The following is a 16,963-nucleotide window of genomic DNA, read 5'->3' on the forward strand; positions in this document are numbered from 1 at the left end:
AAGGTTCCTCATGGAAGGTTTTGAGGATTTAAAATATCTCATCGTCTCTCACACAACACCTAATCTTATGATCTGGCACTGCGTAGTAGAGGTATACTTCTACCCGAGAGTATCTTGCACTCTGTTGAACAATCTTCTTCTTTTCTTTTAAGGACAAATGTTGTGGAAATCTCCCTACAGCAAGGTAGTTAGTTATGTCTACGATACCACGGTGAGAGAGTTGAAATAGCAAAAAGATATTCATCTGGAAAAGAATCCTCAACCGACATGGAATCACTATTAGTAGTTATTCTATAAAGAAAATTAGCCACTACATTATCTTTTTGAGGTTTATCTAAGATTTTTATATCAAATTCTTGTAACAACAACAACCAACCTGTAACCCTACCATGAGATTATGTGGGCGTTGTTGTCATTCTTCTACTACTACATGAATTATTGGTTTCCATATTAGGCTATACCTTTAGGTGTCTTTTGTTTCTTGTCTTGGGGTAAATTAGGGAGGGGGAATTGGAGTCTTTTTTGGAAATGCTAGAGTTGATTAGAAGTAGTCTAGGATTTAGTTTTGTGGGAACCCTATTAGGGTAGTTTGTTTACATTTAAATGGAGTATTTAGTTTCCTTCCTAATTAGGCGTCATGCCTATATAATGGATGTGTAGATGTAGATGGGATGGTGGGTGAAAGCAATGAAGTAGGCTACATGATCAATCTAAAGCCCAATAGGAAAGAATGATTTATTATTTAGTGACCTCTCCTAGTATCCGAGAGAAATCCATCATCTTGAGGAAAATGTTATTCAAGAGAGTTAGGTATTCTTGGACATAGAAATTATACTAGAGGTCTCAAAATGGCTTCTTGACCCTAGTCATACTAGGAGAAAAATAAACCAATATATTCACTATATCACATTTCATTGGAAACTAAAGGCACTACTAGGTTACGTCCATAAGAAAGTTCAGGAAGAAAAAAATAAAATTATTTCCTTTCTAAATGAGATTTGAAGGGTGCATCGTCACAAGAGATACAAATTGGAGAGGATGGACACCCATTTGGTTCACTTTGATATTCGTTTATAATTGTAGACCAAGCCCTCTATGTGAACTGGAACATAGATTATAGAATTCCTATAATTAATCATAAGGAGGCTGTAAATTGGATTATAAAACCCCTCGGATGTCACCTTGGATAATTGGTAGCTCTCCATGAAGCATATAAAGGACATGAGGATTCCAATCATGTACTCTTTAGACAAAATCCAATGGGGCCACCATTCGGTAGGAACATATTATATCAAGGAAGCATACCTTCTAAAGAAAGAGGATCAATGCCATAATCACAACATTTTATGGGAGAAAATATGCAGATGGCACCTACGGCCGAAAGTCCCTCACTTTTTGTGGTTGGTGGGGTACAAATACATTCTTACATGGGATATGCTTCAAAAAAATGACTTCATAGGACCATCTCAATGCCTAATGTGTAGATAGAGTGTAGAGATGCTAGAACATTTACTAAATGAGTGCCCCACTGCTAAAGCGATTTGGTTTGAAGCTCGGGCATTTTTTGGTACCTATAATCACGATCCATCTTTTATAGCCAATATTATAACCAATTGGTTACCATCCTACTTTAAAATCCCTATTATTAACTTTGCATGGATCCTAGTCATGGGGTTCATCATCTGGATCATATGGATAGACCATAATAATAACATATTCCATAATTAGGAGTCCCCTCCAGCTACTATTTGGAAGACAGTGATTGAAAACATAAGGGAAACCATTCTAGTAGAAAAAAGGGAAGAGGATGACTAGAAGTCAAACCAGGCAGAAGCCAAAATTCTAAATTCCTTGCAACTCTCTACTAGGATGGTTTACTTGCTTCCATAGAGAAAGGAGCCTTAACCTCGCTCTCCTTACACCTTCCTAAAGCACTTGAAAGGATTTGTGAGACTTGGTTTCGATGGGGCACATACAGGGAACCATAGCTCAATAGGGTTTGACGATATCCCACGAGATAAGGGAGGGAGACTAATAGCCATCTTCATGGGTCACTCTGGAGTTTCTGTGAATTTGAGAGGTTGGAGTCTCCTTGGGGAGTTGTACAGTTAGGGGTACCTTGGAGGTAGGAGGATGGCTACCATTCTTTATGCCTAGGATTATTCAATGGATATAAGAGGGTGGAAAGAGATAATCTCTTGCAGTTGTGGGTGTGTAAGTGCCTAAGGGAGAGAAGGGAGTGTCTGGGAGTGTGGGAGCTCGAGACTATTTTTACAACAGGAATGAAACAGGAATGCAACAGCAATGAGGGAGGCCCCATCGTGGAGGTGGCCAACATGGGTATGCTCACAACAAAGGTGTTGGTGCCTCTTCATCTAATGGTGCTCATTTAGCTAACTTGGACAGGGATGATGGGCTTTCTTAGATTCTGGGTGCGTCACCAGAACATGTAGTCTAGGCTAACACATTAGACTCCATTGTTGAACAATTGAGGAGAATCCAGACCAACATGGACATCGTTTGGGACCATAGGTATGAGGATCATAATGAATATGTTGCCTACTAGAATGATAGCCAATTCACGCAAGAGGAAATTATGGAGCAATTAGCTCATTCACGTCGCAACCAACATAGAATTCGTGACCGTCTGAGTGAGATGGAGGAGCATATGGAGCACATCGAATTTCATCATCATGACCAACAATTACAAAGGGAGTGACCAGCTCATGCATCCACCACGTCACCACCTTCATATGCATACGCTAGGCTTTATCTTAATTTTGGGTGTTTTTTTGGCTTGTATGGTTGACAAACCCTCCAAAAATAAGGTGCAAATTGAGAAATATTATGCTTTATATTCCAATTCTCCTTGCCAACAAATCCAATCAGAGTAAGGCAAGACGAGTTGATGACCAACAATGTGTATTTGTTTTGCCTTTAGTAATATAAAATTTGTGTTTTGATCGACAAAAAATAAACATTTATTTTATTTAAAAATTAATATTATCAAACAAATATGATTTTATTTCAATTTCCTCTAATATAAGAAACAACTTTATAGTGCCATTCAAACTTTATCTTTCTCCATCTTATTTAGAAAATCATTCTATTCCAATCTCCATTAGTAAACAACAACCTTTTAATTCAATTCAAGCTTTGTCGCGGTTCACCTCATTTATCCAACTCTAACTCTCATGAAATCATGAACTATATTTTCCAATGATGGTGGAAAATCAATTAAAGATACAACGCAAGTGACTTACATTATTTAAAACATGTGTTTTGCCACACGTTTTTCATGTGATTGAATATGTAAATGATCATACACTAAATCCAATCTAATGTTTAAGTTTTGGCTTTAAAAAATAAAAATAAAAAATACATATAGTTTAATTATTTTACATTTTAATTATTTTGGTTTTTTATGTAATTATTATTATTTTTTTTGTTTAAATTGTATTTTTGAACACATAAATGAATTTAGTCTATTGAAAAAAAATTGGTATAATATTTAGAAAGTGTAAACTATATATCATAAAATTCTAAATCTTAAAATCTCTATTAGATTTCCAGTAAAATTGATTGGAAAAAATTCCAAAAAAGGGCGAAATAACTAGACAACACTAAAAGAAACTAATATCGTATGATATTTAATAATAAATTTTAGTGTCTCCAAATAAGCTATATCCAAATATTTATAACATTGTGCCTTGTATTCATGAAGTGTAAAAGTGTGTTTTCACTAAATTTCCATGTTTTGTCCATATAAGTTATATAGTTTTGCTTCAGTTTTGAGCATGTCACTATGTTAATTTTTTCTATTTTTTTACACATAGTATACTAAGAGTTTCCTCAATTTTGGAAATGTTATTGATCCAAAATGGATCCAATTACCCTCTAAGTCTTCAAAAATCCTCTAAAATATCAAAAGTATGGCATAATCAATCCTTCACAAAATAGCGGAAAACGCCATTAGGAGCCAAAAACACAAAGAAAACGTTGAAAAACAGAGTAGCAAAGGCTTGAACTGTGAATGCACAGTAGCTGTCAGATCTGGCTGATCAATGGTCCAGATCTGATCAGCGAATTTCAATCACCAGTGGCAATTGGCGAATATCGACGAAGACTATACAAATGTTGCGATAGCGATCGGCGAGGTTAATGAGGACTGTCGATCAAGCGTGCAGATCGACGGCCCACGTTGGATCGCAGGATCGCTATCAGAAAATACAAAGAATACTTACAATGGCCTGGGGCATGAGCAAGATGCAAGTGTGATTAATCGCATCATGATATCACAATCGAAGAAACACAATGGAGCGGGGCTTATACACATGTATATGTGCGATGCGATTAGCCGGAACTGATGGATATGTAAACATTATTGCATAAGATTTGAGATCTGCCGAAAGGCATTTCTTAATGTATTTTCGTATATTTAGTTATTAAATGAAATACAAAGAAACATCGCCAATGCGATAAAACCCAAATCCAAAGGGGTTTGGGAATGAAAATACATAATATTTGAAGTCCAGAGGGAGCCATTTTTACATTACTTTCACAGTTTTAATGTACTTCTAAAATACAAAGGGACAGGCCATGACGAAATTCGATAGTGACTTATAGGCGGACCCAATGGGAGAATAGGGTGCAATTCTAAATATTTGAAGTCTGGATGAATAGTGATTTTGGCAGATTTTCACAGTTTGAATGCATTTCTCTATGTTAACAAAAAGCGACCGTTTCAAGGATTTCGAAGGCTCGATGCACTCATTCGTTGCAGGATAGGTGGCCACCTCCCCTTAATGCATTATGCAATGATTGTTTAACGCTAGAAGAGGGATTCGAGCGGACAGAGGCCGGGAGACAGAAAGCCGAGAAGCGGAAATGAACAGGCAGAGCAGTTTGGCTTTAAAGCCATAGAAAACAGAGGATAGAGGCAGGCAGTGCCGAGAGAGAGCAAAGACAGAGACAGAGAGTGATTCAGAGAGTTTGTGTACTTAGAGAGGCTTGAGAGGTTCAAGCAAACTCTTGCTGTTGTATTTGTTGTGTATTGAGTCTCAAATCGAACTCATACTACTGTAAAACTTTGTTTGAAGAAATACTAGAGAGGTCAGCATTGAAGGCTGGACCAGGAGATGTAGCCTAGGATTATTGGATGAACTCCTTATTAAATTTGTTGTGTTTATGTGTGTTGTCTATTATTCTTCCTTACTACTTCATGGTCTGTGTATTTCACAATCTTATCGATCCATTGCATAAAATAACATAGACAAATCCATGCACATGAGTCTGTAATACCTTATTAATTGTCTTAGATTTCATTATCAGATCAAGTGGTATCAGAGCTTTAGGTTGCTAAGGTTAGACAAGCTTGTGCTAGATTGGTGAATGATAACTAGGTCAAAGCTCAAATTAGGAGAAGGAGAATTGGTTGAAGCTAACCCAGAAATAGGAAGAGTCTATCCTAGGAGGAAAATGACAAAAGAAAGTCCCTTGGAATCAGACTCTCAGTTCATGGACAGTTTCATGACCATGAGCGCCATGGTAGAAGAGATGTATCGAGAATTTAAGAAAGGTCGAAGTGAAGATTCTTCAACCTCCAAACAAGACAAAGGAATGAAGGAACCTCTTCTAGATGGCCATTCAAAAGGCAAAGGGAAAGGAAAAGATCCTTCTCTATCAACACCTCCTTCTAGCCCTTTGATTAAATTAGATGTAAAATTTGATTTGCCAATATATGATGGAGAATTAAATGCAAAAAAGCTAGATAACTAGATTAGACGGGTTGATCTGTATTGCAGGGTGTATAATATTGATTCAGACAGGAGTAAAATTCAGCTGGCCAGCCTGCGCCTTGGAGGAACTACCTTAGTCTGGTGGGAAGGCAGGACACAAGCTGATTTGAAGAAATGATGAGCCCCAAAAATGGATAATTATTTGGGTTCATTCAACCTCCTAATTCGACTTAATCCACCATTCTCATTAGTTTATTGCATGTTTTTTATTATATTTATGCTAATAGAGTGAATTGGGTTAGTCATTATGCCAACAAGTCTAATGTGTGCTTTGTGTAGCCTTTTTGGTCCATTTGGAGACAAAATCAATGGTTGAAATGAGCACTTGGCAGCCAAATTCGTGGAGAGTATTTTTAGGAAGGTGTTCCCTTCATTTATGGGCCCTTACCTCGAATTCTCCACCATCAGCTCGGAGTTCAAGGGCCACCAAATCAATTAACACAAGGGCAGCCAAGCAAGTCCAGTAGGACTGCTGTTAACTACAAGTTTTGGGCAGCCAAGTCGCTAAAGTTTAGGAGGACTGTTGGGGTCCTCAATTTGTATAAATAACAAGGCTTAGGGCCTCATTTGGGTTATCTAGTGGCTAGTCATTTTGTAGCTGGTAGTTAGTCATTTCATAGTCTTGTTGTAGTCATTTTGTAGTTCGAATTTTAGGCAATAGATTAGTTTTGCTGTCAGCTCATTTTCAAGTTCTCCTTGTGGACAGTTTTGATGTAACTCTTCTTTTCTTGCTCAATAAAGATGAATCCAGCTTTTCACCAGCTCTAAATCTCTCTTAGGAGGTTGTAGCTCTTGGGGTTGGGCCCATCCCAAGCGCCCAATACCTCCTTTGTTTAATTTCATGTGTCTTTGCTGCATTCTTAGAATAAAATCTGCCATTTAGATCTAAATCTTGTTTTGTTATTTAGGTTTCTTTTGATGATTAAAGTAGATTTTCATATTCAGATTGATTTGATAGGTTAATAACATAAATGATCCTTGGAAAAAGGGCTCAAGCACCTCTGATCTTACCTCTCCCTCAGTGGGATCGTGAGTTGGGACAAAGGTGACCTTGCTGCCCACAAAAACGTTGTTTTGCTTCACCATGCAAGTATTAGTGTTGGATTCTTAGTTGTCAAACTTGATATCAGTTTTGACTACATGCTTAGGGTTATGATTGCTTAGTTTCATAGTTAGTTCATCTGATTTTGTGCAAATAAACTTCTGTTCCATTTCTTTTGCTATTATCTAGGTCAGATTAGGTCAAGGTAATTAGGTTCTTGATTTTCCAAGTCTTCATTTGTTAAATTCGAAAAATAACTTGCAGAGCACCTGTTATCCTTCTCTATCTACCCATAATCCATTAGATGATCTGCTCCAACCCTTAGTCCATGATTCGTACCCTTCACTTGCCATACTTTCCCCACCTTGCCCTAATTCCTACATTCTTGTCCATCATCGCTTCCTCCATCCTTGAACAAATCCAATCGCTCCTTAGCCTCATCCACCAAGTCCTAGACCTCTTCACACCCCTATTTCACCTCCATACTCATTCATCCATCTTTTTCCCTCCATCCATGCTCTAAAATCCCATTTCGAAACATCCTGTAGAAGAATTACAGAACATCCTGTAGAAATCCTGAACATCCTGTAGAACCCCTGCAGACTTCCTGCAGAAGCTCATAAACACGGTTTCTTGGCAGCCAAACTTTGTGAGACTCTCTGGAAGGGTGTTAGGGACCCATTAGACCCTCTCTGAACCTTCCCAACCTTTCCCAAGCATTTCTCCTCCTTGATCCACCTCTGCACAGTCAAAAATAGTTAGAAGCACATGCACGATAATTCCAACAACTTAAACAAAAATACAAAAAGATGTTTTCTTCAGATAGAGGTAGTCTAGACACATGTATTTTACCTTCATAGAAGTAATGGCATCTCTTTTAGTAGTTTGCATGCTCTCCTTTGCGTCAGTAGGACTAGCTGGTAGAATTAGGGTTTGCTAGGGTTTGCGTTTCTTTTTGGCTGTTAGTTTCTTTTTGCAATTAGATTAGCTTCCTTCGACTTAGCTTTCATCCATCAATTAAAAAGATTCTTCTAAGAGCTCATAGAAGCTGTCTTAAGCTCCTAGTGGACTTGTGCCAGCTGACCAAGTGACAGCTGCGGCAAGAGCTAGTACTTGTGCATACAGCACCGTCGCTTCCAAGTTTGTTACGAACTACCGGGTTGATAAAATTAAAGAAGGGAGTTCCAGGAGTTGTAGCATTATTGCTACAATACTGGATCACACCATCTTTTTGGCGCCGTTGCCGGGGAAGCGTCAGAGTATTGGTGATTGCTGCTTTTATTCTATTTTCCACTACAATCTTCTGCCAAATAGTTTATTTCATTTCCATTATGCAATTTCGTTTATGAAAAAGTAGATTAGCATTTCCCGCTTTCATAGATTAGCATTTCAATTCCGCAATTTAGTTTCTGTAAGAGTAGATTAGCATTTCAATCCCGCAAGCGTATACTAGCATTTCATTCCTGCAAATTCATTTGAGCAAAATAGATTAGTCCTTTCTTGCTTTCATTTCAATTCCGCATTTTCATTTTAGCAAGATAGTTAGTTGCAGTTCAATATATTTCAGTTTTGCAGGTAGAAGTAGAAAAAAGCAAAAATCAACCAAAAAGATTTCATTTCATGCCTTATAGGAGTAGAGATAAGTTAGAAAAATGATTGCACAACACCCCCACTGCTTCACATAGCCAACATTCTCTCTTCTTCGATGGCTGTGATTAAAGAACCCTTAGGTGGACAGCGAGACATATTTGAAGAACCTCAAGGGAAGAAGAAGAAGAAACCATTCCTCTGGCGCAAATGGCTACAAGCAGAAATGTTGGGAGCAACACCTTGTCCAAAGACGAATTTGAAGATCAGATGGAAGATTTCAAGAGTGATATGAGACAGTTTCTTGCCATGCAATTGGCTACCCTGTGGATCCAAAAGAAACAAGAGGAAGCCAAGAGGGCTTTGGCTGTCTTTTGTCCCCGGTGCACTAGAAAGCATCCTAGGGACGAATGTCCAATGCACTCCCTGGAAGTGTGTTTTGTATGTGAAGAATACCATCCTACAGATCAGTGCCCTTCCTTACCCAGAATCAAAGCTGCATATCAGAGAGCCAAGGGAGCCACTGAATCACTCTATTATATGAACCAAAGGAGGCCACATGGACCTAGATCTTACCAGCAGGAACTACAAGAGACATCCGAGACCTATTATGACCCCTATCAAGCCACTTTCATGCCTTCTTGGGGTCCCCCTGCTCATCCTTCCTGGTTCACACCTCCTCCTTATTCCTTCATAGATCCATATTATGCCCAACCAGCTGCTTATTCGTTTCACTCTTATGCTCAGCCACAGCCTCAGTGGAATGCACCTCATCAGGGGTGGAGGCCCCATTACAACACTCCTCCCACTTCTTTTCCTCCACCACCTGCTCATTCACAACCATCGCCTCCTCCTCCACCAAGGAAGCCCCAAATGCCTGCCTAACCACAACCCCATCCACATCCATCTCAAATCTACGCCCCCACTCAGCTACCCATACCACCATTTCCAAACCTGTCCATTGGAGTAGCTCAAGACAATTGCAATGCTGGGACACAACATGTCCAAATGACTCCTCTTGAGCTCAATGATCTTCACCATAGCTCAGGAAGAGTGTTGCAAAGCAGAGATTATGTTGACAACATTGAAGGACCAAAGGCAAAAGAAGATTCAAAAGAGGAGATCAAAGCACCATGGGTTGCACTTGATGAAGAGAAGAGATCAGAATCAGAGATCGAGAAAGCTTCCTCATGGTTACCATCAAATCTTCCATGTATTCAAGAAAAAGATCAGCAAAAAGAAGAAGATGAGAAAGTCATGTTAGAAGGTGACATGAAACATGATCCAGATCAGCAAAAGAGCCAAGGATATCAGAGCTATATTGAGATATGGTTTCAGACGGTCACTAAGTTGCAGCGGTACTCTCTTCCTCAGCTATGTTTGATCCCTTCAAAGTCAGATCATTTGGTCTCTGAAATCCGGATACCTGTCAAAGCATGCATTTCGAGCCTTCACATCATCTTGTCTCTAATCTTGATGTGCACATGGCTCCATTGGAAGTATTCTTATACTTGAAAATGATTTTGTTTTTCAAGTAGGGTAGGGTAGAAAAAAAAGAAAAAAAGAGAAAAAAATGAAAATAAGAAGAAAATAAAAATCTAAGGTGAAAACCTCCTCGGAGGCGCCTTAGATTGGCTCACTGATTGAAAACCTCCATGAGGCGGTCAATGGGTTGGGAAAAAAAAAGAGAAAAGAGAATAAGATCTCTGGGTGAAAACCTCCCTTGGAGGCGCCCAGGCCAGGCAATTAGGGTGAAAACCTCCATGAGGCGCCCTAGTTGTTTTTCAAAAAAAAAAGGAGAAAAAGAAAAAGAAAAATAAATCTAATTTCCATTTAATAATTTCAGGTTGCAACAATGACATTGCAGGTCAGGAGGATCACTCAAAACAAAGACAAAGGAGTTTTTGTGCCTTCTAGAGGAAGTTCTATATTTCTACAGGAAACATCCTGTAGAACCTTCAAGCGAGCCATATTCGATTTTGGAAGGGGATCTAAAGCTTGGAATCCATTGGTTATACCTGCAAGCATCCATGTTCCCATTCCTCACCCTTTTCCATCATCTTTTCCACCTCATTGTGCTTCTACAGGAAGTTCCTGTAGAAATTGTAGGAAGCTAGAAATGGATTTCAAAAAGGTGGTTTGGCAAACATGGTAGCTTCCTCAAGGGTTCAGAATTCCTCCTGCAATCTTCAAACTCCTACTCCATCATCTCCATACCTGCATCACAGCCCAAGCTTAGTTTTTCTTTCCATGCAAAAACTTGCAAAATTCTTTGAAGAGAAAATACATAGAACAAAATTTGTTTTTTCCATAACTTGAAAACCATGCATCCATTTGAAAAATAGTTTTACAGAGAATTGTATAGGGATGATGGCAACATGCCTGAGCAGTTTCAGGCCATTCCGGTGCACGATTTCCAAGAAATCAGCCTCCATCACCATCAGCCATTTTTTGCATTTTCTCCATATCCGTGCATCCATTTCAAAACCTGTTTCATGGGGATATGCATATGGGTGATAGTAACCTACCCAAGCAGTTTCAGCCGATTCCGATGCACGGTTTCTGAGAAATTGATCTCTGAAATCTTCAGCCATTTTCCATTTTTCTCTAAATCTGTGCATCCATTGATCACGATTTTGCTATGGGAGGTGTATAATGATGATAGGAATGCACTCAGCAAGTTTCAGATCAATCCGTTTTACCGTTTGGGAGCAATGGCGAAAACAAGTTCTGGTCCTGTGAAAATTCAGCAGCAGCAGCTTGAAGGTGCAGATCTGAACGTGGAAATGAACTCCTGCAGCATGCATCCGGCCAAAGGACACCTGCACAAGGAAAACAACCAAAAATCATCGGCCAAGCCCTCATGCAACCAAAGGATCCAGGCATGCAACAGCAGAATATGAGCATGCAGTAGCAAAAAGCACCTCGCAGCAACCATCTGACTTCAGGTACGTGACTAAACCTTGTTCCACTATTGCATGAATCTAATCTAAGCACTGCATGAACGAATGAGATGGGGGGATTCAGCCAGGAAGCTAGCCATATCCGATTGCACTCATCCAGGAAAAAATCACGCAGCATGCATGGGTAAGTCACTCACGTGAAAATTGAAAATAAAAAAACAGACAGTGGTAGAGGCTTTAACTCCAGTGCAACTGATTAACAAGAAGAGGACATGCAGCTCATTATAGCACTACCGTCTGCATGTGGCCACGTACACCTGGCCACCTCACTCCTTCACCACAAATCACGCAGCAATTAACGAACGCTCAGCTGAAACTCACAGACTGTTGTTAACTTGCACTTGCAACATTTTCAACTGAAGTATGCATCCTCTGATTCCACAAAATGATTAATCCATCGTCCTCCATTGAGCTTCGTGGCCTGGTTCACAATTCTCCAGCGTATCGGGCTCACTTAGAGGTGCAGGGGCACTCTACAGGCGTTTCTACAGGAAGTCATCTACAGGAAACGCAGAAAACAGCTCTGCAGAAGGAAAACCCGAGATTTTTGTCAAAATTCAAGCTTGAAATGAGAACAGTAGTTAAAGCTCGTGTCCAAGGTTACCGGGTTCTTGAAAGTATTGATTTTGAAGTTTTTCAAATGCATTATAAATCTGTTAATGGTGGAGCAATCTGTTTGAATTCAGAATCTGATCATCTATTTCATAATCCATGGAGGACAAGATATTCCTTGCTTGGTCTAAAACTGTTGAAGAATGCTTAGAAGAATATGATGTGAGCTTAGAGAATGGTTTAAATTCTCATGAAGTGGAAAAACGCCGTCAAATATATGGATGGAATGAGCTCCAGAAGAAAAATGGTACACCTTTGTGGAAGCTGGTAGTGGGGCAATTTGATGATACAGTTGTTAAAATACGTCTGCTGGTAGCTGGCATTTCATTTCTTCTCGCCTACTTTCGTGATAATGTGTCTTCTGAGGAGGGCATAACAGCCTATGTAGAGCCCCTGTTCATTCTCCTGATTCTCATCCTCAATGCCATTGTTTGAGTATGGCAGGAGAATAATTCTGAGAAGGCTTTGGAAGCTCTCAAAGAAATGCAATCTGATCATGCAAAGGTCTTGAGAGATGGACATTATGTTGTAGATCTTCCCTCCGGAGAACTTGTTCCATGAGATATAGTGGAACTGAAGGTGGGAGACAAGGTCCCTGCAGACATGAGAATTGTGTCCCTCAAGACATCCACCTTTAGGATGGAGCAGAGCTCCCTGACCAGAGAGAGCATGCCTGTGGTCAAAAGAACATATCCAGCCACCTTGTGTGACTGTGAGTTGCAGTCAAAAGAACGCATGGTGTTTGCAGGAACTACAGTTACCAATGGCTACTGCACATGCATTGTTGTGAGCACTGGCATGTTTACAAAAATAGGTAAAATTCAGGCACAAATTCAGGAAGCTTCAATGGAATGTCATGATACCCCTTTGAAAAGAAAGTTAGATGAATTTGGTGAAATACTGACAACAGTGATTGGTGCCATTTGTATTATTGTCTGGATCATGAACTACAAATATTTTCTTTCATGGGAAGTCATAGATGGGTAGCCAAAAAAATATCAAGTTTTCCTTTGAGAAATGTACGTACTACTTTAAGATTGTTGTTGCTCTAGCAGTTGCTGCTATACCAGAGGGATTGCCTGCTGTGATTACTACATGTTTGGCTCTTGGCACTTGTAAGATGGCACAAAAGAATGCTATTGTGCGTAAGTTACCGAGCGTGGAGACTTTGGGTTGCACCACAGTGATTTGCTCTGATAAGACAGGTACTCTTACAACCAATCAGATGTCTGTCAGTGAGTTTATAGCCATAGGGCACAGTGCTGGTTCACTTAGAGAGTTTACTGTTGAAGGAACAACATATAATCCTGAGGATGGAAAAATATTGGATTGGCCTGCACATAATATGGGGGAAAATTTAGAAACTCTGGCAGAAGTTGCTGCAGTTTGCAATGATGCAGGGATATCTTGTCAAGGTCACCAGTTCTGTGCTACTAGTATTCCCACTGAGGCAGCCTTGAAGGTATTGGTTGAAAAAATGGGAGTTCCAGACCCAATGGCAGGTGATACAAGTGCCATTCTCAACAGTGGCACAGTGAAATTGGGCAATTGTGGTTGGTGGATACAAAGATCAAAGAGGCGAGCTTTATTGGAGTTTGATTGTGATCGAAAATCCATGGGTGTTATTGTCATGGAACCAATGGGACAAAATCGTCTGCTAGTGAAGGGCGCCATGGAAAATTTGCTTGAAAGGAGTGCTTTTCAACAACTTGCAGATGGATCAGTTGTTTAATTAAATGATGCATCAAGGGAATTACTCTTGAGGAAGTTTCATCAAATGAGTTCAAACGCTTTGCGTTGTTTGGGATTGGCATACAAGGAAGTTTGGGGAAGGGGCAGCAAAAGGCGAAATTGGCCGAGATTTTAGCTAGGGAGGCAGCACCTGTGCTGGCCACCCTAAGCACATCCATCCCCTCCATGAGCACTCATTTTTTTCAGGGTTCAGACACAATTTAGTCATGGTTCAACCTTCTACAGGAAGCTACAGGACTTTCTACAGGAAGTTCTGTATTTTTACCAGAAACATCCTGTAGAAGCCTTTGGGCAGGCCAAAATCAACTATGGAGAGGGATTTGAAGCTTGAAGTTTGTTGAGGAGGCATGCAACCACTCTTTTCTTCCATCCTCCACTAGTTTCATCTCCTTTCACCACCATTTCCACCATCAGATTGAATATACTTGCACAATCATACAAAAGTTGAGAATTCTCTAGGAAAAGAAGCACATGCAGTGAAAAGAAGCAAAGAGAAAAGCATGGTTTCATGACAGAGAAGAGGACATCACTTCAGAAGCTTGGCATGACAAGGAGGCCACCAAGGCCATCAAAGATGAGGAGATAGATTGGTTGCTCAGAGGATAGCAACACTTTCAGTAGGGGGGTGATGATGAGCCCCAAAAATGGATAATTATTTGGGCTCATTCAACCTCCTAATTCGACTTAATCCACCATTCTCATTAGTTTATTGCATGTTTTTGATTATATTTATGCTAATAGAGTGAATTGGGTTAGTCATTATGCCAACAAGTCTAATGTGTGCTTTGTGTAGCCTTTTTGGTCCATTTGGAGACAAATCAATGGTTGAAATGAGCACTTGGCAGCCAAATTCGTGGAGAGTATTTTTAGGAAGGTGTTCCCTTCATTTATGGGCCCTTACCTTGAATTATCCACCATCATCTCGGAGTTCAAGGGCCACCAAATAAATTAACACAAGGGCAGCCAAGCAAGTCAAGTAGGACTGTTGTTAACTACAAGTTTTGGGCAGTCGAGTCCCTAAAGTTTAGGAGGACTGTTGGGGTCCTCAATTTGTATAAATAAGAAGGCTTAGGGCCTCATTTGGGTTAGCTAGTGGCTAGTCATTTTGTAGCTGGTAGTTAGTCATTTCATAGTCTTGTTGTAGTCATTTTGTAGTTCGATTTTTAGGCAATAGATTAGTTTTGCTGTCAGCTCATTTTCAAGTTCTCCTTGTGGACAGTTTTGATGTAACTCTTCTTTTCTTTCTCAATAAAGATGAATCCAGCTTTGCACCAGCTCTAAATCTCTCTTAGGAGGCTGTAGCTCTTAGGGTTGGGCCCATCTCAAGTGCCCAGTACCTCCTTTGTTTACTTTCATGTGTCTTTGCTGCATTCTTAGAATAAAATCTGCCATTTAGATCTAAATCTTGTTTTGTTATTTAGGTTGCTTTTGATGATTAAAGTAGATTTTCATATTCAGATTGATTTGATAGGTTAATAACATAAATGATCCTTGGAAAAAGGGCTCAAGCACCTCTGATCTTACCTCTCCCTAGTGGGATCGTGAGTTGGGGCAAAGGTGACCTTGCTGCCCACAAAAACGTTGTTTTGCTTCACCATGCAAGTATTAGTGTTGGATTCTTAGTTGTCAAACTTGATATCAGTTTTGACTGCATGCTTAGGGTTATGATTGCTTAGTTGCATAGTTAGTTCATCTGATTTTGTGCAAATAAACTTCTGTTCCATTTCTTTTGCTATTATCTAGGTCAGATTAGGTCAAGGTGATTAGGTTCTTGATTTTCCAAGTCTTCATTTGTTAAATTCGAAAAATAACTTGCAGAGCACCTGTTATCCTTCTCTATCTACCCATAATCCATTAGATGATCTGCTCCAACCCTTAGTCCATGATTCGTACCCTTCACTTGCCATACTTTCCCCACCTTGCCCTAATTCCTACATTCTTGTGCATCATCGCTTCCTCCATCCTTGAACAAATCCAATCTCTCCTTAGCCTCATCCACCAAGTCCTAGACCTCTTCACACCCCTATTTCACCTCCATACTCATTCCTCCATCTTTTTCCCTCCATCCATGCTCCAAAATCCCATTTCGAAACATCCTGTAGAAGAATTACAGAACATCCTGTAGAAATCCTGAACATCCTGTAGAACCCCTGCAGACTTCCTGTAGAAGCTCATAAACACAGTTTCTTGGCAGCCAAACTTTGTGAGACTCTCTGGAAGGGTGTTAGGGACCCATTAGACCCTCTCTGAACCTTCCCAACCTTTCCCAAGCATTTCTCCTCCTTGATCCACCTCTGCACAGTCAAAAATAGTTAGAAGCACATGCACGATAATTCCAACAACTTAAACAAAAATACAAAAGGATGTTTTCTTCAGATAGAGGTAGTCTAGACACATGTATTTTACCTTCATAGAAGTAATGGCATCTCTTTTAGTAGTTTGCATGCTCTCCTTTGCGTCAGTAGGACTAGCTGGTAGAATTAGGGTTTGCTAGGGTTTGCGTTTCTTTTTGGCTTTCAGTTTCTTTTTGCAATTAGATTAGCTTCCTTAGAGTTAGATTTCATCCATCAATTAAAAAGCTTCTTCTAAGAGCTCATAGAAGTTGGCTTAAGCTCCTAGTGGACTTGTGCCAGCTGACCAAGTGACAGCTGGGGCAAGAGCTAGTACTTGTGCATACAACACCGTCGCTTCCAAGTTTGTTACGAACTACCGGGTTGATAAAATTAAAGAAGGGAGTTCAAGGAGTTGTAGCATTATTGCTACAGTACTGGAGCCCACCAAGAAGCATGGTAAAACTCTTCCTACCTGGAGTGAATTTGTTTCTGGCATTAAGAAAAAATTCAATCCACTAGCTTATATGCAGCAAGCTATGATGAGTTGGCAAACTCTTCGCGAATTAAAGGGGAAAAGTGTACAAAGCTATACCCAGGAATTTAGAAAAAGAGCTTTAATTCTAGGCATTTCTCTAGACTCACCTAAAAATTTGATGAAGTATATAGGTGGTCTACACAGCTATTTGAGGCACACCATTCTCATGTTTAACCCTACTAGCATAGATGAGGTATCTGTTCAACCTACACATCCAGAGGCTAGAGGCAAGAATGTGAACCCAGAGATTGGGGGATCATCAAAACCCACTACAAGTAAGAACAAGGAAAAGAGGAAGCATAAATGGAAAGAGAGGAAGTCAAATGTTGTACAGAAAGCCA

The 16,963-nt window shown here is 39.8% G+C and overlaps 1 pseudogene; it reads left to right on the top strand.

The window, feature by feature from the left end:
* The first annotated feature begins 12,101 nt into the window (after positions 1-12,101).
* Positions 12,102-13,869, top strand: LOC149254367 (calcium-transporting ATPase, endoplasmic reticulum-type pseudogene; annotated as a pseudogene).
* The last annotated feature ends 3,094 nt before the right edge of the window (positions 13,870-16,963 follow it).

Source organism: Pinus tabuliformis, chromosome 7 (genome assembly GCF_031772625.1).
Source record: "Pinus tabuliformis cultivar Carrire ecotype Pingquan chromosome 7, CPIR1, whole genome shotgun sequence".
Taxonomy (NCBI): Eukaryota; Viridiplantae; Streptophyta; class Pinopsida; order Pinales; family Pinaceae; genus Pinus; species Pinus tabuliformis.